The sequence below is a fragment of the Apteryx mantelli genome, chromosome 14, assembly GCF_036417845.1.
Source record: "Apteryx mantelli isolate bAptMan1 chromosome 14, bAptMan1.hap1, whole genome shotgun sequence".
In the NCBI taxonomy this organism is placed as follows: domain Eukaryota; kingdom Metazoa; phylum Chordata; class Aves; order Apterygiformes; family Apterygidae; genus Apteryx; species Apteryx mantelli.
The window spans coordinates 11,546,397-11,564,203 of record NC_089991.1 but is presented as its reverse complement, the minus strand read 5'-3'; the positions used below and the strand labels follow the sequence as shown (position 1 = coordinate 11,564,203).

General features: G+C 44.5%; 1 protein-coding gene across 12 annotated transcripts in view; it reads left to right on the top strand.

Annotated features, from left to right (window-relative positions):
* SGCD (sarcoglycan delta) overlaps positions 1-17,807 on the top strand; it is a 400,728-nt gene that overhangs the window by 20,914 nt on the left and 362,007 nt on the right. For 10 of the 12 annotated variants that reach the window (XR_010885637.1, XM_067304856.1, XM_067304859.1 and 7 more), the window contains exon 1: positions 14,719-14,826. The exons of 1 other annotated variant lie outside the window; for it this stretch is intronic. The gene's annotated coding sequence lies outside the window, so the exon portion shown is untranslated. Of the gene's footprint in view, positions 1-14,718; positions 14,827-15,321; positions 15,464-17,807 lie in introns of those variants that run through there. One more of the 12 variants, XM_067304852.1, reaches the window with a different exon arrangement.

The window sequence follows — 17,807 nt, the reverse complement described above, 5'->3', positions numbered from 1 at the left end:
ATATTTAGAGCTGAAGTGTCACCAAGGACTGAGTTTGCCTACATAAATAATCTCCAGCAATCCTCAGATGCCCAGGAATGAGAACTCTGGGCCTCGCTTAAACTGGGATAGAAAAAAACAGAATCAAGGCCTTTGTGTTCAGTAATTTTGACACACTAATGTATTCAGGTCTTAATCACCTAAGCATCAAAGCAATTAAGCATAGCTTTTCTGCAGTGAATCTTAATTGTGCAGTCTTCATTGCAAATGGTAAGTGATCAAGCTCACACGGTAATGCAGAGCATGAGACAGGAATGCCCGTCCCCTGCCCATTTATTGCCTCTTGAATCAGAGCTCTCCTTGCTGGTGCTCGGTGACATGTACCCTTGACCTGTTCCCTATTTAGTGTCTTTGATCCCATTATTTGTACTGCTTGACCTTGAAACACACTTTATTTTTTTTTTTAAGTAGATTAGGAAGAAAGCTTCTTGGAGGTCTTAAAAGAGTATGTTAAAGATGATTTCTGCAACCTGATATGGATTACCATAGTTACCCTGTGTGAACATGGCAGCTTTCCAGCTCCTGTGCCAGGAATGATCTAAAAGCTTTTCTTTTATTGTGTCTTGAGGTGAGAGTCTGGCTTTAAAAAGCTTTCAGAATTCTAATTCTTTTCTCCAGTTTGTTGGCACTGGGAGTCCAGCACTGCTTCAACCGATGTCTGATATCACTGATAACCTATAAATGATGCATTTGGGATCTCTGATTGTGCATGTCCAATCACTTAGTTAACTGAGAACACAGAGAGCTGTGGCTCATCACATCCTGATTATCTCTCTGATCTCTTATTCTTCAGGCCTCTTTCCAGGCCTGATACTGTTTAGGGCTCGTGATGCTCTCCCTTCTTCGTGGAATGTTTGCATTTGCTGGGCCAGCTCTGTAGTTAGCAAGAGCGGCAGAATGTAAAGGGCAGTCTCTTGAGTCTTGTTATCTTCTTATGCACAGTAATAGCACAGTCTGCATGCCATTCATGATTTTTATTTAATAGAGTTTCCTGGTGTGTATTTTAGGATTCATTTAAAAATACATCAGTGATGAGCAGGGTAGGAAGAAGAAACTGAGCCAAAAGCTCTCTCTAAAAACAGACCAATAATTATCTTCTCCTGCCTGCAGCTGATATTTAGGAGTATTCTTAAATCACTTAGAGTGATTTTTAAAAATCAATTCTAAAAAAAAGGAGTCTCAGGGAGAGAATATTGGCCACCATGAGCCAACATATGCCAACACGAGTTGGGTGAAAAAATCAAGTTAACATTGAATTAATGTTGATTAGTGATTAGAGTGCAACTTTAAGTGGATGACTGTGTGGAATACCTCAGCACCACTTATGGCACTATTTCTGTGATGAAAAATCCAGGTAACTTTAAATCACAGAGATTTCTGCCCTGGGATTTTAACTGGGGTTTTGCAATAGAGTTTGTCACTATATACCAGCCCATCACCCAGACCACATCTGGGGCAGAGAGCATTTCTTCCATTTTGTGTCTTTCTTTGGCAGGTCCAAGTTCTGCCACGAAGTCTGCAGCAGAGGTTGGGATAGAACCTGTTTCTCCCTGTCTCATATCAATTCTTTATCCGTAAGGCTATTCTTTGTCCTGCTGTACTGTCTGGAAATGATAAATTATTGCTCTAGGTAAAAAGTACTTTCTTCTTCTTCCCCACTGCTTACTCCTTGTTCTTAGTACTGTCCTTCCTAACTTCAATAGTTGGGTTAAAGGATGTGCAAAACCCCAGGTCACAGTGAAATGTCAGCACACAAAACCAGTCTAAAATGTCTATATTGCTGATACAAACATGATGCACATTCATCCGTCTCACTCCTGAAATCAATAAGTGCACTAAGCTCCCTGTATGAGTGGTCCCCAGCAGATCCTTCACTGTAAGTTTTCTGCTCTGGTCTCTGGTAGCAGGGCAGTGCTTCGGCTGAGTATCTTTATGAACTAACTGCCTTGCTGTCGTGGCTTTCCACTGCAGAGAACTCCAGAGCTGGTTCAGCCATTTACCATCAGGTCCATCAAGCCCAGCACAGAGGACATTTAAAATGCCATGAATGTTTAAAACAAACAAAAATGAAGCCCTCAAACATTCTGCTTTCCCAAATCACATGAGAGCCATGACCAAACACAGACAGAGGTAGCTTACTTAATTAAAAATAAGCCTTCTTTTCCATTGCCCTTCTTTTTTTTTCCTCCTGCACCCCATTTAAGTCTCTGGCAAGACTCATCAGCAAGGGGCTGTTTTTTTTTAACGAGATTTGACAAAGATCATTCAGGAGTCAATATTTTGCCAAAAGCTAAATGATAAGTCTAGTGGGTTGCATATAATTTACTCTTTTCCTTTCTTCTTTTTTTTCCACCTCTTTTCATTGGGATTTTGAGCTGCTGACAGCAGAGCAAATGAGGTGTGCTTGTGAAGTATGACGGCTTCAATTTTATACCATGCTTTGCTCGCTGCCTCAGCTTCATCTTGCATGATTTCTGAATAACGACAGGAGCACTGCGAAACCATTGTGTCTTTGTGGGCAAAATATACAGCTCTCTCTCGTGTTCAGCTGCGGAATTCCTTGAGGTTTCGTTATTATTTGATGAGGTAAGCAGCAGTGGTTCTGATGGGACAAAATGAACTTGTTTAAAGCAGTAGGGTGGGGAATAGGCAAAGGGAATAGAGTTCCCAGATACCTTTAGGCCCCTTTAAATAACCCAGTCTGAAAGATGGATTCTGGTAAAAAGAAACTCATGTCTCTGTGGATGGACCTTACATAGACCCAGACATAAATATCCTCTTGGTAGCCTAATCCCTTCCTAAATATGCCCATCCTTCAGCCCATTAAAATATGTTAATGACTTCATACTTATGTAGTTAAAGAGCAGATATATATGAGGCCCTAAATCAAAAGATCATGTGCAGCAACGGCTGTGTATCCTGCTGGGTGTATGCAGGAATGCCATAAGCAGTTGTATTTTTTCCCCAGTATTGGGATTCTGATAAAGTTGTTTTTGAGCTATTGCAAAGAAAATTATAATGAAGATTTTTTGTTTGTCTGTTTACCTTGGAAGTGTTAGTGAGGCACTGTGAATAGGGTAGATATGAAGGGGTACTGGGAAGAGCAGTACCCCTGCCACTGGGTGTATGGTCCCATTGAAGTCCGGGTTACCTATGACAGCTTCCGAAGGGGAGCAAATCCAATCCAGTCTCCCTGCAAATAAAGAACTGCCTCATTAATGAGCTCATTTTCACCTGGTCATGTTAAAAGTGTCTATACTAATTCTAGGGAGAAGGTTGCTGTGAGAAACTATTTCCTGAGATCCAACAAGCTAGTTAGTTTGTAATCATTTGGGGGTAAAATAATTCAAAAGATGATGCAAAAGTGAATTCATAAATAGTCTAAATGACATGATTTTATGGCAAACTTTATCAAAAAAACCTAATTTTACTCTTTAATTATATTATGTTTGGTTGACAAAAGTGATTGTGTAAATTTAGTGCATTTAGACTTTCATAAGGTGTTTGACTTGGTACTGAATAACGTGCTGATTAGACATTAGCACTATTCAGTAACATTAGAGTACACATTAAATGGATTAAGAAGTGTCTGACAGAGCTCAACAAGTAATTTTCAATGGAGAATCAGCAATGAATGGATGTGTGGTTTCGGGGGCACGTTAGGGTTAAGTAATACTATGAAAGCTGTCCAATGTTTGTACCAATGATCTGTAACAAAAATATAAGATAAAAACATCTGTAAAAGATCGAGAGAGTGGTATACAGTGAAGAGGAAAGGATGGTGACAGTGAAGAATAAAGAGGACGAGGAGTCCATCAAGCTACATTTTGGTCTGTCCCAGTGCGCAGTTCTGCACATGGGAGCGCAGAGTGCGGGTTGTGCTTTCAGGAGGAAGGGGAGCAGTGCTCTAAAAAGCCTCTCGATGTTGTAATAAGTGACTCGACCTGAATGCCCCCTGTGATGATCTGGCAAAAGGAGGTAATGTGATTTTTGAATATATAAACAAGGGAGTAGTGAATAACAGGAAAAGATGTAATTTTACTTCTTTGTGCAGCATTGCTAAAACCAGTTCTGAAATAGCAAAATATTGTTCTGGTTTACAGCTCTGAAAGGAAATGGGAAAGTTGGAGAATGTGTAGGAAAGAATTACTGAAATTATTTGAGGGTCAAAGGAAGTGTCTGACAATAGAAAGCCTAAATGGCTCAGTGTATTTGGTTGACCAAAAAGAAGTCCAAGGTGATTTATTTGTGCATAGGTCCCTTTCTGGGAAGAAAATACTGTGTCCTAAAGGACTGTCTAATTTAGCAGAGAGAAGTAAAAGAAGAGCCTGTGTTTGAAAACTGAACCAGATATATTTCAATGATATGTGGTTTTGGTTTTCTGTTTGTTTGTTTTGAGAAGGTGATTTTAGTCATTGGAGCAGATTATCAAAAGAAAAAAAGCATTCTCCACCTTTTGATGGCATCAGAGTAAGACTCGCTGCTTTTCTCCCATATAGACTGTTTTGGGCCTTATAGCTGTGTTTGATGAGAGATAATTGGCTGAAATGTAATGGTTTGCTATAAGGTCAAATGAAGATCTAACAAGTCTTCCTGGCCTTAAACTTGATGAATCTATAACTGTATAAGAACACCTTGTTACTAAGAATGAACTTACCTGGTTTTGAAAGGGAAAAACCCCTACCAGTGTTACTAGCTCCCCTGGGTGTGACAGTTGTTGCTCATACATTTTTTATGTTTTAATCTGGAAAACTCAATGACATTTTGTTTTGAAACACACGGTGCTGCTCAGCGATGGCGTACATTTGTTCCCGTAGCTGCACCATCTGGGGCATGTACAGTGTGGAGAAACAGGACCCGCCCGAGAGCACTTTTCTCAATCCAGCTGCAGATATTTGGCAGAGATTTTTAAGGTGTCTGAACTGTACCACTGCCATGAACATGGTTTGGGCTGAACTAATGCCAAGGCCAAAACGATCCTAGCTCATGTACAAACTGCTTCCATAGGCTGGGCTTTGTGATTTATTGCAGAGTCTCCTGTAATGCAGGGAACAAGACAACATACAACCCTTGTGAAGGGTCCCCTTGGCACCTGCCTCTCTTTCTGGCTGGAAGCAGACGGTGTGCTGTTCCCTGTGTCAGCTTGTCTGCTCCAGCCCAGCCAGGCATTCAGCTTGCTGCTCAGAAATATCAGCAGCGACAGACAAAGGTATGATAGAAGGAAGAGATTTATGAAGAAAAACTGATTCCAGCATCAAACTTCTAAGATTTAGAGGCAAAAGAAACAGCTATGAAAAATGAAAAACTGAAAAACAGTTATGAAAAATGTCAAAAAGTGTTTCCTCTCAGGCAGCAGTCAGTGAATTTACCATGGCTTGGCCAAGCTGTGTCTGTTGTCTTAGCCATGTTTAACTAAGGCTCTATTTTTGACACTGAAGCAGTCACCTTGTGCTGAGTCTGCACAGGAATGAGTGCCTCCCCACTGTTTGGTTGTTAACTGCCCTGAATATAAATGTTGTTTGTCAAAATTTCCCATTTGGATACAAATTTGGCAATGTTCTTGTGCCCAAAGTCTGCCCAGTGCTTTACCAGGCGGTGATTGCCACCTTCTTCTGGTTAGAGCTCCCTTTAGGCACAGACCAAGCCCAGTTCTGGCTTAGATTGTCTCAGTTATGGCCTCAGTGTAGGGTATTCTTTATAGATTTTTGCTCATATTGTTACTATAATGACTTGCCCATTTCTAGCAACTACACCTCAAATGCATCAAAACGTCACATAGCTGGCAGTGACCTTATAAACCTCAGTTACTACAGTTATGGGCAGCAGTCAGAACATGCTCCAAGGCCACTGAGTCTAAGTGGGAAGGAGGGAGTGTTGCAGGGGAGCCTTTAAATTCCAAAGCGAAACTATAATTAGCTGTAATCGTACCCGGAGTAACTTCACTGCTGTAATTCTCAGCAGGAAAACAATTATATTGCAGCAGTATAACCAGATAGACATGCTGTAAATACAAAACATCCTTTGTAAATGTATGCTCCATATTCTAAATACATTGAGAGTTAAGGCAAACAATTCTTTTCTAATTGGGATTCAAGGCAGACATGTCCAGTTTTTTTTTTCTCCTTCTGCTTCTACTTTTTTGTTTAGCAGACATATAAAGCCACTGTGTTAGAGAATATGTTAATGGAATGCTTAGGGTATCATTGGAAGAATAGCAAGGAAGAACTGACCCTTGTACTCAGTTCATCACTCTTCCTCTTTGCAGCTGGTTATTTCTGTCGTTTTGAGATCAAGGCAGGTGCAAAGCGAGATTTCTGGGTGGGTTGCTGGCAGCAGAGATGAACGCAGGACTTCCGAAGCAAAAAGCCAGAGCTTCTACTGCTCATGCTTAAAAGAGGTAGCTCTGTTAAGCTCAAAGGTTACAGCCAATTCAATACCCTCAGTGTGAGCTAAGCACTAGAGGGGAACAGAGCACCACAGAGTGTGTGGGTAGTGCTGACATGCTCATTATTAAAACTGTAAAAGCTTCAGGGTCTGTCTGCTTGAAGTCCTACTTCTTATGCTGGAACCAGCATAAGCTGGAGAAGAACTTGTATAGAGAGGAAGGGACTGCTGATGAGGGAAGCCACTGGAAAGAACCCATGGCTTTTCACTTTATGCCTTTACTTGGTGGAGAAGACCCAGGACCTGATGATGTTTGGGGCATGTTGCAATGCTTTCCTTTTTCCCCATGCATTCAAGGCTTGACAGGTTGTTATTCTAAGGGGTAAGATGTTGATTTGCCAACGGCTATTTTAAACTACTGGATTTGAGTTATGTTTCTAAGCTCTGTTCAGAGAGCCTAGAACATATATAAGGGCAACTTCTTAGGAGCTTCATAAATATTTTAGGGGGGTTGTGCAGCACAAGGCCCTGAGCTGCTGAAAGAAGGGAACTTTGGCCATTTGTTACTGCCTAGTCCAGTCCTTCTTGGAGAAGGGAAACAAGGCAGGATGATGGCTGGGAACGTTTCGTAGTATCTACTATTTCTCTTTCAGTTCAACAGGAGAAGCAGACAGAATAGTGAAAAAAGCCCAGTAAGGCTCTAAAGAAATGTGTTTGAAAATCTACAGAGTTCTTCAGGAATAGAGGTATTTTCTATATATATTTTTAATCATTGTTCTGGAATACATTCAATATGATGGTTTTAAAAACCTATGGAATGTTTTTCATTATCTGTTGAATACTTCAGGTGTTTTTCCTTGGGGGCAACGTACGGAGATGGGAACTTCCATGGTGCTATCCATCAGGCTAAAGGGTATGGCTTCATGTACTATAATGCCTAATACTTGTTCTGCCCATGAGAATTTAGGTTACTGTGAACTGTTCTAATATTTACCATAAGCCTTCATCCTATTTGTATTGGGGTTACTGGGCATTTACCATTGTCTTTAATAAGAGTGAATATGTTGTAGAATTTCAGAACAGTAGGGTAAGCTAAGGTTAAAAGTGGTAGGAACTAATATCCATCAGGAGTGAAAATAGACATTATTGCCCAAGGCAAAAAATCAGGACATAGCCTTTGTTCAAAGACAGGAATAACCAAAATTTCACATTTTGCAAAAAAATATGAGAGACAAGGGAAAAAGAGAGATCTTCCAGAGATCACAAAGCCAAACCTAGCAGCGCTTTACTGCAGCTCTCAAAAGTTTCAAAGGGCAGCCTATAACTGTGAAATGCATAGCTTGTGAGGGAGAGCTAAATCAGACTCCCAGCACAGACCAGAGGGTTGTTCTGTATATGTCTGTCACTGCACGTAATGGCTATGAAACAAAAAAAGGGGAATACGACTGCTGTTTAACAGCCACTGTGCAACCACTAAGCTACTTCTGCCTCGTACCTGGAAGCTCGTATGGGGAATATGTGGTAGGTTTCTCTTCTCCAGGCTGGCAGATTATAAAGCTGTGTTTCCCCCAGACATGCCTATTTTCTGTGCCCGTACTTTTTTACTGTGCACGTGAAGGGAGAAGGTGAGTTCAGGATGGAGTTCTAGATTTAAAACGATTGAATTTCCTTTCATGTTTTCAGTGAAAACGCTAGTTTGCATGTACCAGGGCAGGAACTTGCACGAACAGTCACTGTTAAGATACATGTGCATGTGTAAGAGTGCAGGTGTATGCATACATGCAGGTATACATGTCACAAATATAAACAAGCATAATTCTGCCATCCCTCTCTTACAGCCTCTTAGGGCTTCCCGTCTGAAGACAATATGAATTTTACTGTGTGTTTGTAATCAAACTTTTGTCTCTTTTGCCCTCAACTGATTTCCTTAGAATACAGGAAGACGCAAACAATACACTGAGTGTGGAGGAAAATAAGCAATTGTCTTTCCATTTTGCCTATATATATATCCTTAGCTTCACACAAAACATGACTCACTAGCAGCAGGTGTCCTGCTGTTATGTTAGGCAGATTAGTAATGATAGGGAGGGGGCTGCTCTCCGTATATGGCATCCCCAAGGGAAGCTAAAAATAGTTTGTAGACTTCCCGCAAAGTAAAAGTATTTGAGCGAAGTCTGCTTGTGAAGGTAAGAATCAGAGCTGATCTTTCTAATCTGCCATTCCTTTTTTTTCTTTCTTTCTCTATGTGAAGCTTGCCTTGGCAGTTGATGGGCAAATGTTAACTGGCATGAGGCTGGGAGTTTGGAAACAGTTACTTTCTCTGTTCATGGAAACAGGGTGGGGAATGATCAGTTAAAGGAAGCCAGTATAACTGAGAGCATTCACAGCTGAGACAGAGACAGCAGAGGAATATGTCTCAGTTAGAAATAGTTGCTTTTTTCTCTCTTTTTTTTCCTCACTTGTTAGAGAATCTGAAAGGTATATGAGCAATCACTGCACGTGATTCTGCTGTGTAGCAGGCAAGCTATTGCTTGTGTTTACACCCACCATGATGAAAGTCCAGTAAGCAAAGTTTCTGCTAACTTACAGTAACAGCAGAATATGAAAAAGAGTCTAACATGAGTTGTGTGCAAGTCAGAGGATGCTCCATGGGCTCCATGGAAGTGTGGCTAAGGAGACTGTTCAGCCTTGCTGGTAAATGCCTGTATGTCTATATACTCAGCCATAATGATAGGCAGACTAGTGCTGAAAAGAAAAATGCTGTTTCAGAAGGAAGATGATGATATATGTATGCTTGTGTGTGTATATATATATTTGCATGCAGCCACATGTACCTATATGCAGCGGGATCACGAGCTGTTGGGCTGCAGCAGAACCACACATCCATCGCGCTGAGCAGTTACCATGCGTGTGGGTTCGTGCAGAACACAAGCGGAGACGTAAGGCTGAGTCTCATTTCTGAAGAATGAGATACAAGGGCTGCTTGTTACAGCAGAATAACCTCATAGGCCTTGATGGATTTCCTCTGATTTTTCGAGTGGCATCACTGATTTGATAACAAGCGACTTCTGCGTTCTGGAAATGAGATAAAAATCCAACAGACCTGCACCGGAAATCTCTGAGGAGAGCGGCGTGTCGCACACCTGTGTGAACACACACGCGCACCCTCTCAGGGAGCTGCCGTCTTGTCTTTGATAGCTCCCCTGACTCCAGGCCCCGGTGCATAATGACTTTGTGTGAGCGTGTCGCTCCTCTGCCCTTACTTAACGATGGTTTTGGCAAATGAGATCTACAGGGGCGAGAGCGCCTGGGGGCCACACTGCTGCGGTGTGGAGGCGGAGATGGTGCCACTTTGATCGTTGTTCAGCTCCTGCTGCCTGAAATGCTGGAGTAGGTGTTGAGAGCTGCTCAGCTGCATGCCTTAGCTACCTATTTTTTTGCTTGAATTAGTACTGATTCCCCGTTGGACCAGTAAGTCCCTCATCCCATAAGGCGGAAGGGGGGAGAACAGCAAACTGCAGGAGGAATCTAATTTTAGATGCGTGATGTTGGGCCAGCTTCTGCTAACATCAGCGTCAATGGCAAAACTGACATTAATTTGAGTGGGAAAAGGACTGAACCCAAATTAATATATGCTGGCCTGTGTAATTATCTTTATTGGCTGATAGGGAAGGAAGACCTTATTCATTCAATACATTTCTATGGCTGCCTGGCTCTGGTCCAGTGGATATACCAGCCTGTGAGCAGACGGCCTGGGAAAGGGGGACAGGAATGCTGGATCCATTCGAGAGGGACAGTAATTCACTGTCATCTCAAAATGATTCAATCCTGCTCGTTTCCAACTGAGAGGTCGTGCAGTGACACCCACAAATATGGTGAGTAAGATTTAGCTCAAAGAGGTTGTAGAAACTTTTCTTATTGAGTCTAGCAAAATCCCACTCTGTGAACGGCACAGAGGAAAGCATGTAGGTTTTACTTAGTCTTAAATACCGTGTTTTTAGACATGTGAAAAGAATGAGGATCGAAGAAAACGACTAGATGCTTAGAAGCAGAACAAGACAGGACAGCTTTGCTAGGTGCTAGGGATGGACATAAAGCAAAGAGAAATCGTATTTGGCAGCACAGAGAATCTGCTGTAGTTGGCAGTCTGTAACTTGCTGTGCAATAATTGTTTTCTTCTTCAACAAACCAATGTATTGATTAGGATAAACAGAAAGGATCAGTCCAGATGGAGATCTGCAGGGCATTCTAGCCACTCTGCTTAGTTCAGATGGGCACAGTTGATATTCATGTGTTTTCCTCTGCTGAGCAAACTGAGTATGACAGAAGATAATGTAATTTAGTGGGTTTTTTTCTCTTTCTGAAAATAAATTGCTACATGTGATTTCATATGCTCACACTTGCATTTTTATTCGGGAGTCCCAAAGTCTAATTTCTGTGGTGCCTGACCTTCTCCTGTTTAGCAAAGCCTTGATTTTGCAACTTTTAAATAAAATCACTTGACAAAATAACATCATGGTATATTGAAACAAAGCTTACACAGTAAGCAGACATTTTAATAGAAGCATGCTAAATAATCAGTTCTTCCTGAAAGCACAAGTCAATATTATCTTTGTGATATCTAAATAACCAGTTCAAGTAAGCAATGTAGGCCCAAGATGACATTAAAATATTTGGAAGGAGTTGTTCTTGATCTCCAGTGGGATCTCCAGTGCTCTTGAATGTCACTGTTTGCTATGAGTGGGTGCCTAATTTATTTGCAATCGAGAGAATGCTCTGACTTTTTTTTTTTTACTGATCTTAACAATAATTCATGACAAGGACACCGAGGTCCGAACCTTGCCAGGTAAGCTCATAGGAAGGAGGCTGCCACATTGGATGCTGTCAGTAATCTTACTGTGCAGGGTACAGTGATTCTTTGGGCTAGTCTTATTTAGCCGGCCATCTGCTTTACATTCCCCGGTGGTACTTTGGTTTGGATCTCCCGTTTGTTTGTCATTTCAGTCTCCCACTTTATTATTTCCAGAGCCAAGTGAAATGCTGCCAACGCCAATGCAATGAGATTGCACTGCGAGCTTTGTGACAAGGTATACTTTTTTTATCTTGAAGCCTCAGCTCCTGGAATTAGTTGATTATGTTAGCATCCCAGCATTCATTTAAAAAAAACAACTCTGCTCCTCATGAACTGAGGAAGAAGCTTGAAAAAAAGGATCCCTGCAGACTTAGTAATCACAGGCCAAATAAAAAGAGGCTATTTTTTCAATATCAGAATGTTTTACAGACAATCATCCTATTTCTGAGACTCTCACTCACAGTTTTTGAGTGCTGGATGCTGGCAAACCTGCGCAGCAGCTGTTCATTTCTAAAGGCAATGAAAATAAGAGGAGTCATCTCCTAACAGAGAAAGTTACTTTATTTGTGCCTGCACGGCCTTTTCCTCTGCCCTGCAGCACACTTCTGCCCTTGGTCAGTGCAATACTGGGGACCCAGCGCAGCAGCTTGGAGAACAACTGAAATCCCAGTAAGTCTCAGAGAAATGAGAGTGTGACAGCCTGCCTTAACCAGAGCAGTGATTCCCTCGAGGTCAGGAGCACCAGCTGCTGCTGTCACTGACCCCGCAGCTTTAAACAGCCCTAGCTCTGGCCGTACGGCACTTCTGCGTTCGTGGCATATCTGAAATGTGATTAGGCCTTGCCCAGTTTGGGGGTGGAGAGTGTCACTGAGTTTCCCCAGCTTGGGGATATATTTGGGGATGCAGTTACTAGCTTTGGGAAATGTCCATCATTTATATTTTAGTTTGCCTGGTGTATTCCTTTCCCGTTGTTATTTCTCAATGGAAAAAGAGATGACATTCAAGACTGATTTTAACAAAACATGTTTGGCGGGTCTGGATTTTTCATCACTCTGGGTTGAGGCCTTAGGGAAACTTTTTTGCCCTTAATCTATTCAGAGATTGCTTTTTCCAGTAACAAAGTGTATTTAGCATTCCCTGCCATTGCTGGCCAACTGGATCCAGTGCGCAGTGACACAATCCACGCAAGGGAGGGACAACAACTGTCATGAGTTTGCAGGAAGGGAAGAACTGAAAATAAAAGAAGTTAACAAGAAAGTGAAGAGCTTTAGGTCAAACTTGTCGTGGTCCTAACTTGATAGACGCTAACGAAACATATGGTTCCCAGTACTTTCGGGTTTTTGCTGATTTATTTTCTTGTGTTTCTTCAAAACTTTCTCTTTTTGTAGCTGGACATGAGATAGAAACAGAAACTGCCTTTTTTTTTTTTTTTAAGTCAGAATTCTCCAGCAGTTGCTGTCTTACAGACATACCTCTAACGCACTGCAAGGCTGAACAAGTTTTCCCTGTAACCCACCAAGAGTAGAAGGAGGAGCGCATGCATGGAGGCGCACGTATAGGACAGGGCCTCAGTGCACTTTCCATGCACAAAGTATCCGTTGTTGTTTGCTAGCTTTTTAAATGGGCAGGGAAGTGACTTCACTCGGACTTCAGACCATGATAGTGGGTTGGAGAAAAGAAACTCTTTGCTAATTAACCAGAGGTTTTTTTATACTTTCTTTAATTCTATCTGTTGCTCTTGTAGTGAAGGTGAAGTTTAGTGGCCATGAAGACCAGAACATTCAAGTCAGCCGCAACTCAATGAGTGACAAGGTAAAAGATCCCAGTTGATTTTTGATAAATACTTAGAAGAATCAAATTTCTATTTTGCTAGTGATTAACTTTATAACCTATTTGTAACAACAACTGAATTAAATCAACAGAAATAATCTTTTTGATTTCTGTTTACTTTTGTTTAAATTATTCCATGGCTGGTCAGTGGTCGTTCTTCTTCCTCAGAAAAGGCATATCAAGTTCTTAACCTGGAGAGTGGGAAGGAGATCTAAAAAGGGATGACACCTTCAGCTTAGGTTTTGTTTTTTAGATTAACCCCTGCTTAGTGTCATTCAGTTGGGTACTGATTTTACAGACTTCTGATGAACCAAAACTTGCACTCTTGCTATTGAAATTTTAATGCAAGTGAGGAGGCCATGGTGCAGGACCTGGGCTTACCCAGAGGAGGGAAGAAGAGTAGCAAGTGGGCATGTGATGGACCAGTTCTCCATGAGTATGAGTACAATGTATCCTAGCAAATAGCAGTCAAGAGCTAGGAGGTTTATTGTGAGCTATTTCAATTTTCTACCTTGATCCTTAGCTCCAGAATAAACATGGAGGAAAGCATTCATTGTCATCCGTTAAAACCAAACTATTTGCATACAGTGGTAAAGCAGCAAACTTTCTAAGGTGGAAAAATCAATGTTTCCACTGGTCCCATCTTCAAAACATTAAAGTTTCATAGGGAAAACCGATCATGCTGCTGCTGAAGCCTTTGCAGTGGGCCAGGTAGCTGAGTGCCTCCTGCCTCAGGGATGCCATATCCCCTTTTGCAGCCTGGGCGCTCAGGGACCAGCTGACCTACAGGCTGGGGTGCCAGGGACGTTTCGGAGCAGCCAGCTGGAGGGTGGGCTGCTCAGGATTAAATGAACAGTAAACGTTGCTTCCCTGATTTTTGCTGGATCCTTTGGAAAAACTGCACTGAGGTATCTTAACCCTCCATGACTCTTAAGGCTGGCGGGGAAGGATGCCTCTGGAAGCGCCCTCCCGGGCTCGCCGGGTCGGGCCGGGGGGAGATGCCGGGCGCGGCAGGTGGCAGCTGCTGCAGCCTCCTGGCCCCGGGGCCGCGGCTTCCCACAGCCCCCGGTCGCCGCCTCGGCGAGCGGCCGCTTGGCTGCGGGCCACGGCCTCCTCGGCTAAGGGTCTTGGGGGGGGGGTGAATTGGGGAGGAGGGGGGAGGAAAGGAGAGGGAGAAGAGGAGGAAGAAAAGGGGGGAAGGGGAAAAGGGGGGAACTGGAGAGAAAAGGGGAAAAGGGGAAGGGGGAAAGGGAGGAGAGGGGAGAAAGGGGGGGAAAGGGAAAAAAAGGGCAAAGGTGGGGGAAGACATGGCAGCCGAGCCGAGGGGCTCTCGGTCGGTGCCCGGGCCCGCTGCGTGCGGGAGGGCCGGTGCGGCGCCCCGCGGCGGGCGGGCGGCCGGAGCCGGAGCCGGGGAGCCGGCGGCGGGCGCGGGCGGAGCCAGGCGGGAGGCAGCCGGAGCCGGAGCCGGAGCCCGAGCCCGCCCCGCCGGGGCCGGAGCCCGAGCCCGCCCCGCCGCCACCCCCCCCCCCCCGGGGGCCGGGCGGCGCGGCCGCGTGTCGGGGGCGGCGCGGCGTGAGGCACGCCGAGCCCCGCTGCCGGAGGAGCCGCTCCGCCGCCGGCCCCGCGCTCCCCGCCTCCCGGCCGCGGCGGCGGCGGCGGCATGATCTCGTGAGGGGCCGAGCCTGCCGCGGCCCTCGCCCGCCCGGCCCCGGCGCGCCGAGGTGAGTGCAGCGCCGAGCACCGGGGCGGCGCTGCCCCGGGGCGGCGGGGGGGGGGGACGGCGCGGCTCGGGTCTCGGCAGGCCGAGAGCCTCGCTTGGCTGCCGGACTCGGTGGAGTTTCTGCGCTGCCTGTGCTGGGGTTTGGCAGCAGCTGCCCTTCGTGGAGAGCTGCAGCCCTTTGGGTGGCCCCCTGCTCCCCCCCCCCTTCCCCCCGGCTGCTCGCCGTAGCAGTGCCCCCTTGCATTTCTCCCTCCAAGCGCCGTGGTTGGAGGCGGCGTCTCCTTATTTGCATTCCCGAAGAGAAAAGTGGCTTTTTGCATCAAGGCTCGGCTGCTTTTATCTCAGAAAGGCTCGGCTGAGCTTTGCAGGGGGATGCGTTTGCGAAGCGCCCTTCGCCGCGCAGTAGTTGCTGTGTTGGAGAGACTTTTGGAAGTATCCCCCCCCCCCCCCCGGTGTGCCTGGTGCGGGGCTGGAGCACAGGTGCTTCTGCTTGCAGGTCGGGGCGAGAGCGCAGGAGAGCGATACGTGGCAGGATGGAGCTGATCACGGGCAGATCCTGCTCGCTGAGTGTTAAAAGCTTGCGCGTGTGTGCCGGCGTGCGCTACTGAGGGAGGAATTTAGCACTTGAGGAGCAGCAGGTAAAGCAGCGGCATCAGAGGTCCTCGGCGGTGGGAAAGCCCCACGGGCCAGCTGCGTGGGGGGAAGCGGCTGGGTTATGTCAAGCCAGGTGCCGGGGTGTGAAGCGGCGCTTGTGAGCGGTGGTGACCAACAGGTGCGGCGGTGCCAGCTGGCCGCTGCGCCGGGGAGCGGCGGCCCCTTGGCCGAGCCTTGCTGCGGGGCGCCGGGCCGAGGCTCCTCGGCGCTTCCGCGTGGTGCGGGCGGGGGGCAGCGGGGTGCGGGCAGCGGGCAGCGGGGTGCGGGCAGGCGGCAGCGGGCAGGCGGCAGCGGGCAGCGGGCAGCGGGCACGGCCGCTACTCCCCGCGCCGGGCGGCGGTGCCGGCTGGCCCCATCTCGGGACCTGAAGGGATGTTCTGGAGCCGGGATCGCCGCGTTGTCACGCAACTTGTTTAGCCACGATGACAAACTTCAGGGCTACCGAGATGCTGTTGAAATGAAAGGTTAGAGCATATATCCTACATTGATTTTTTTTTTCCCCCTTCTTTTTATCCTGTCAGGAAAATGTATCCGTTAACAAAAACTTTCTAAGGAAAGTAATGGATTTTCAATGAGAAGCTCCCTTGCTTGTGAACCACAGAATTTGAGAGGCTTGTTGGTTGTATTGACAATACACTTAATTTTCTGGTGGTCTTCTTAAAGGATAGCTAATACTGCAGAAGATGCATTTCAGTCTGCAGTATTAAGAATGCACGTTGAAATGTCTTTGCTTTATCATTTGTGAATTTAATGTATGACGTGTAAAAACAACAAAAAAAGTGTGTATATATATGTATATTTCTCAGACTATGGAAAGTACTTCCCATTAAGTCAACTTTTGGAAACAGCTTTTCCCTAGATAGCAACTCATATTTTTCAAGGGGATAAAGGATGGGTGAAATTGAATTGTCCAAATTAAGTCAAAATGAATTGCTTAATATTCAGAGGGGTTGATAAATGAACCATTAAATCGGCACTTGCATGGTGTCTCACTGAAAAGAAAAATGAACAACTCTCAGTTGTGTGATGGGCAGAATAGGTCGGCCAGTGACGTTACTACATTAGTTTGCTGAGCGGAGTATTCCTTCTGCTACCAGATATATTTGTTCTGTGACATTATATAGGCACGAGAATGAGCTCTTGTGTCCTGTGCTGTGAATAGTGGCATCTTCTATAAACAACCATAATCCTTCCATTTCCAGTGTCATCTCAAAGGAAGGAGATCTTGGTTATGTTTCACTTAGTATAAATTAACATAGTTCCATTGACTTCTCATAGTGTTTTATATCCTGTATTTATATTCTGATTTATATATCTTGTGTATCTAGCTTTTTTTTTTTCTGAGAAAGAGTTCTGTTTTGAGTAATAGTTTGAGACAAAGTGATACTGATAAATGACAGATAAGAGATGTTGTTTTTGTGCGAGTCAGTCAAGATCCCTTATAGTAGAGAGTCTCTTGAGAGCGTCACCTCTCAGTAATCCAGTACATGAACTTCATTTCTAAACTCGCTGATTAGCATAGATGCAGTTGTTGCAATATTCTGGTTGCCAATGAAAAAATGCCTTTGTCCTTTGAAATTCTTGAAATTCTTGTGGTGGGATGTCAGGAAGATGTGGACTCTATCCTTACTGTGCCTTCTGGAAACTTTTAACGTTTTTCTTCGATGATTAGGAATCTTATTCCTCTAATGATTTTCATTTGTGTCTCTTTGCTTTTGCAGGTAACTTAGAATAGGTAATTTTGCTTGCAGGTTTTAAACCTTAAAAAGTGACAGCTCTTTTCTTTTGTGCACTGAAACTGAGTATTACAGAGAGGAAATTAAGGAGAGTTATTTTTTTTTAAATGCTTACAGACAAATAGATTCTTCAAATTTCAGTTGAAGGTGGGATTGTAAGCTGTCTCATGACTTTAGAAAGCTCCTTGCTTATATTTCATTTGGTGAAGAGATTGTATGCAAACTTTCAGAGAGACAGGGTCTCTTGCTCAGGTGTTTATAATTATGTAAAAGCATGTTATATAATGTGGTCTGTAGCTCTTTATTGAACATGACATGTGTTGACACAATATGCATATGCATATCCCTTATGTGAGTGCATTGATAGTTGCTTGAAGGCATAGAGAGCTTTGCACTGTCCGTGATGAAGCAGATGGACAAATAGGTGTGTGTCCTGCACTAGAGAGGAGGTTCTGCATCTGGAAATGCTTTTAGATAGTGTCTGGTGGTGTCATGCCTTTTTTTAGATGTTTGGCCCTTCTTAAGGGCCAAGGTAGCTGCAGGTATTTTTGTGCACCGGTAAAGTCTGGTTAGATTAATCTTCACTTCTAAT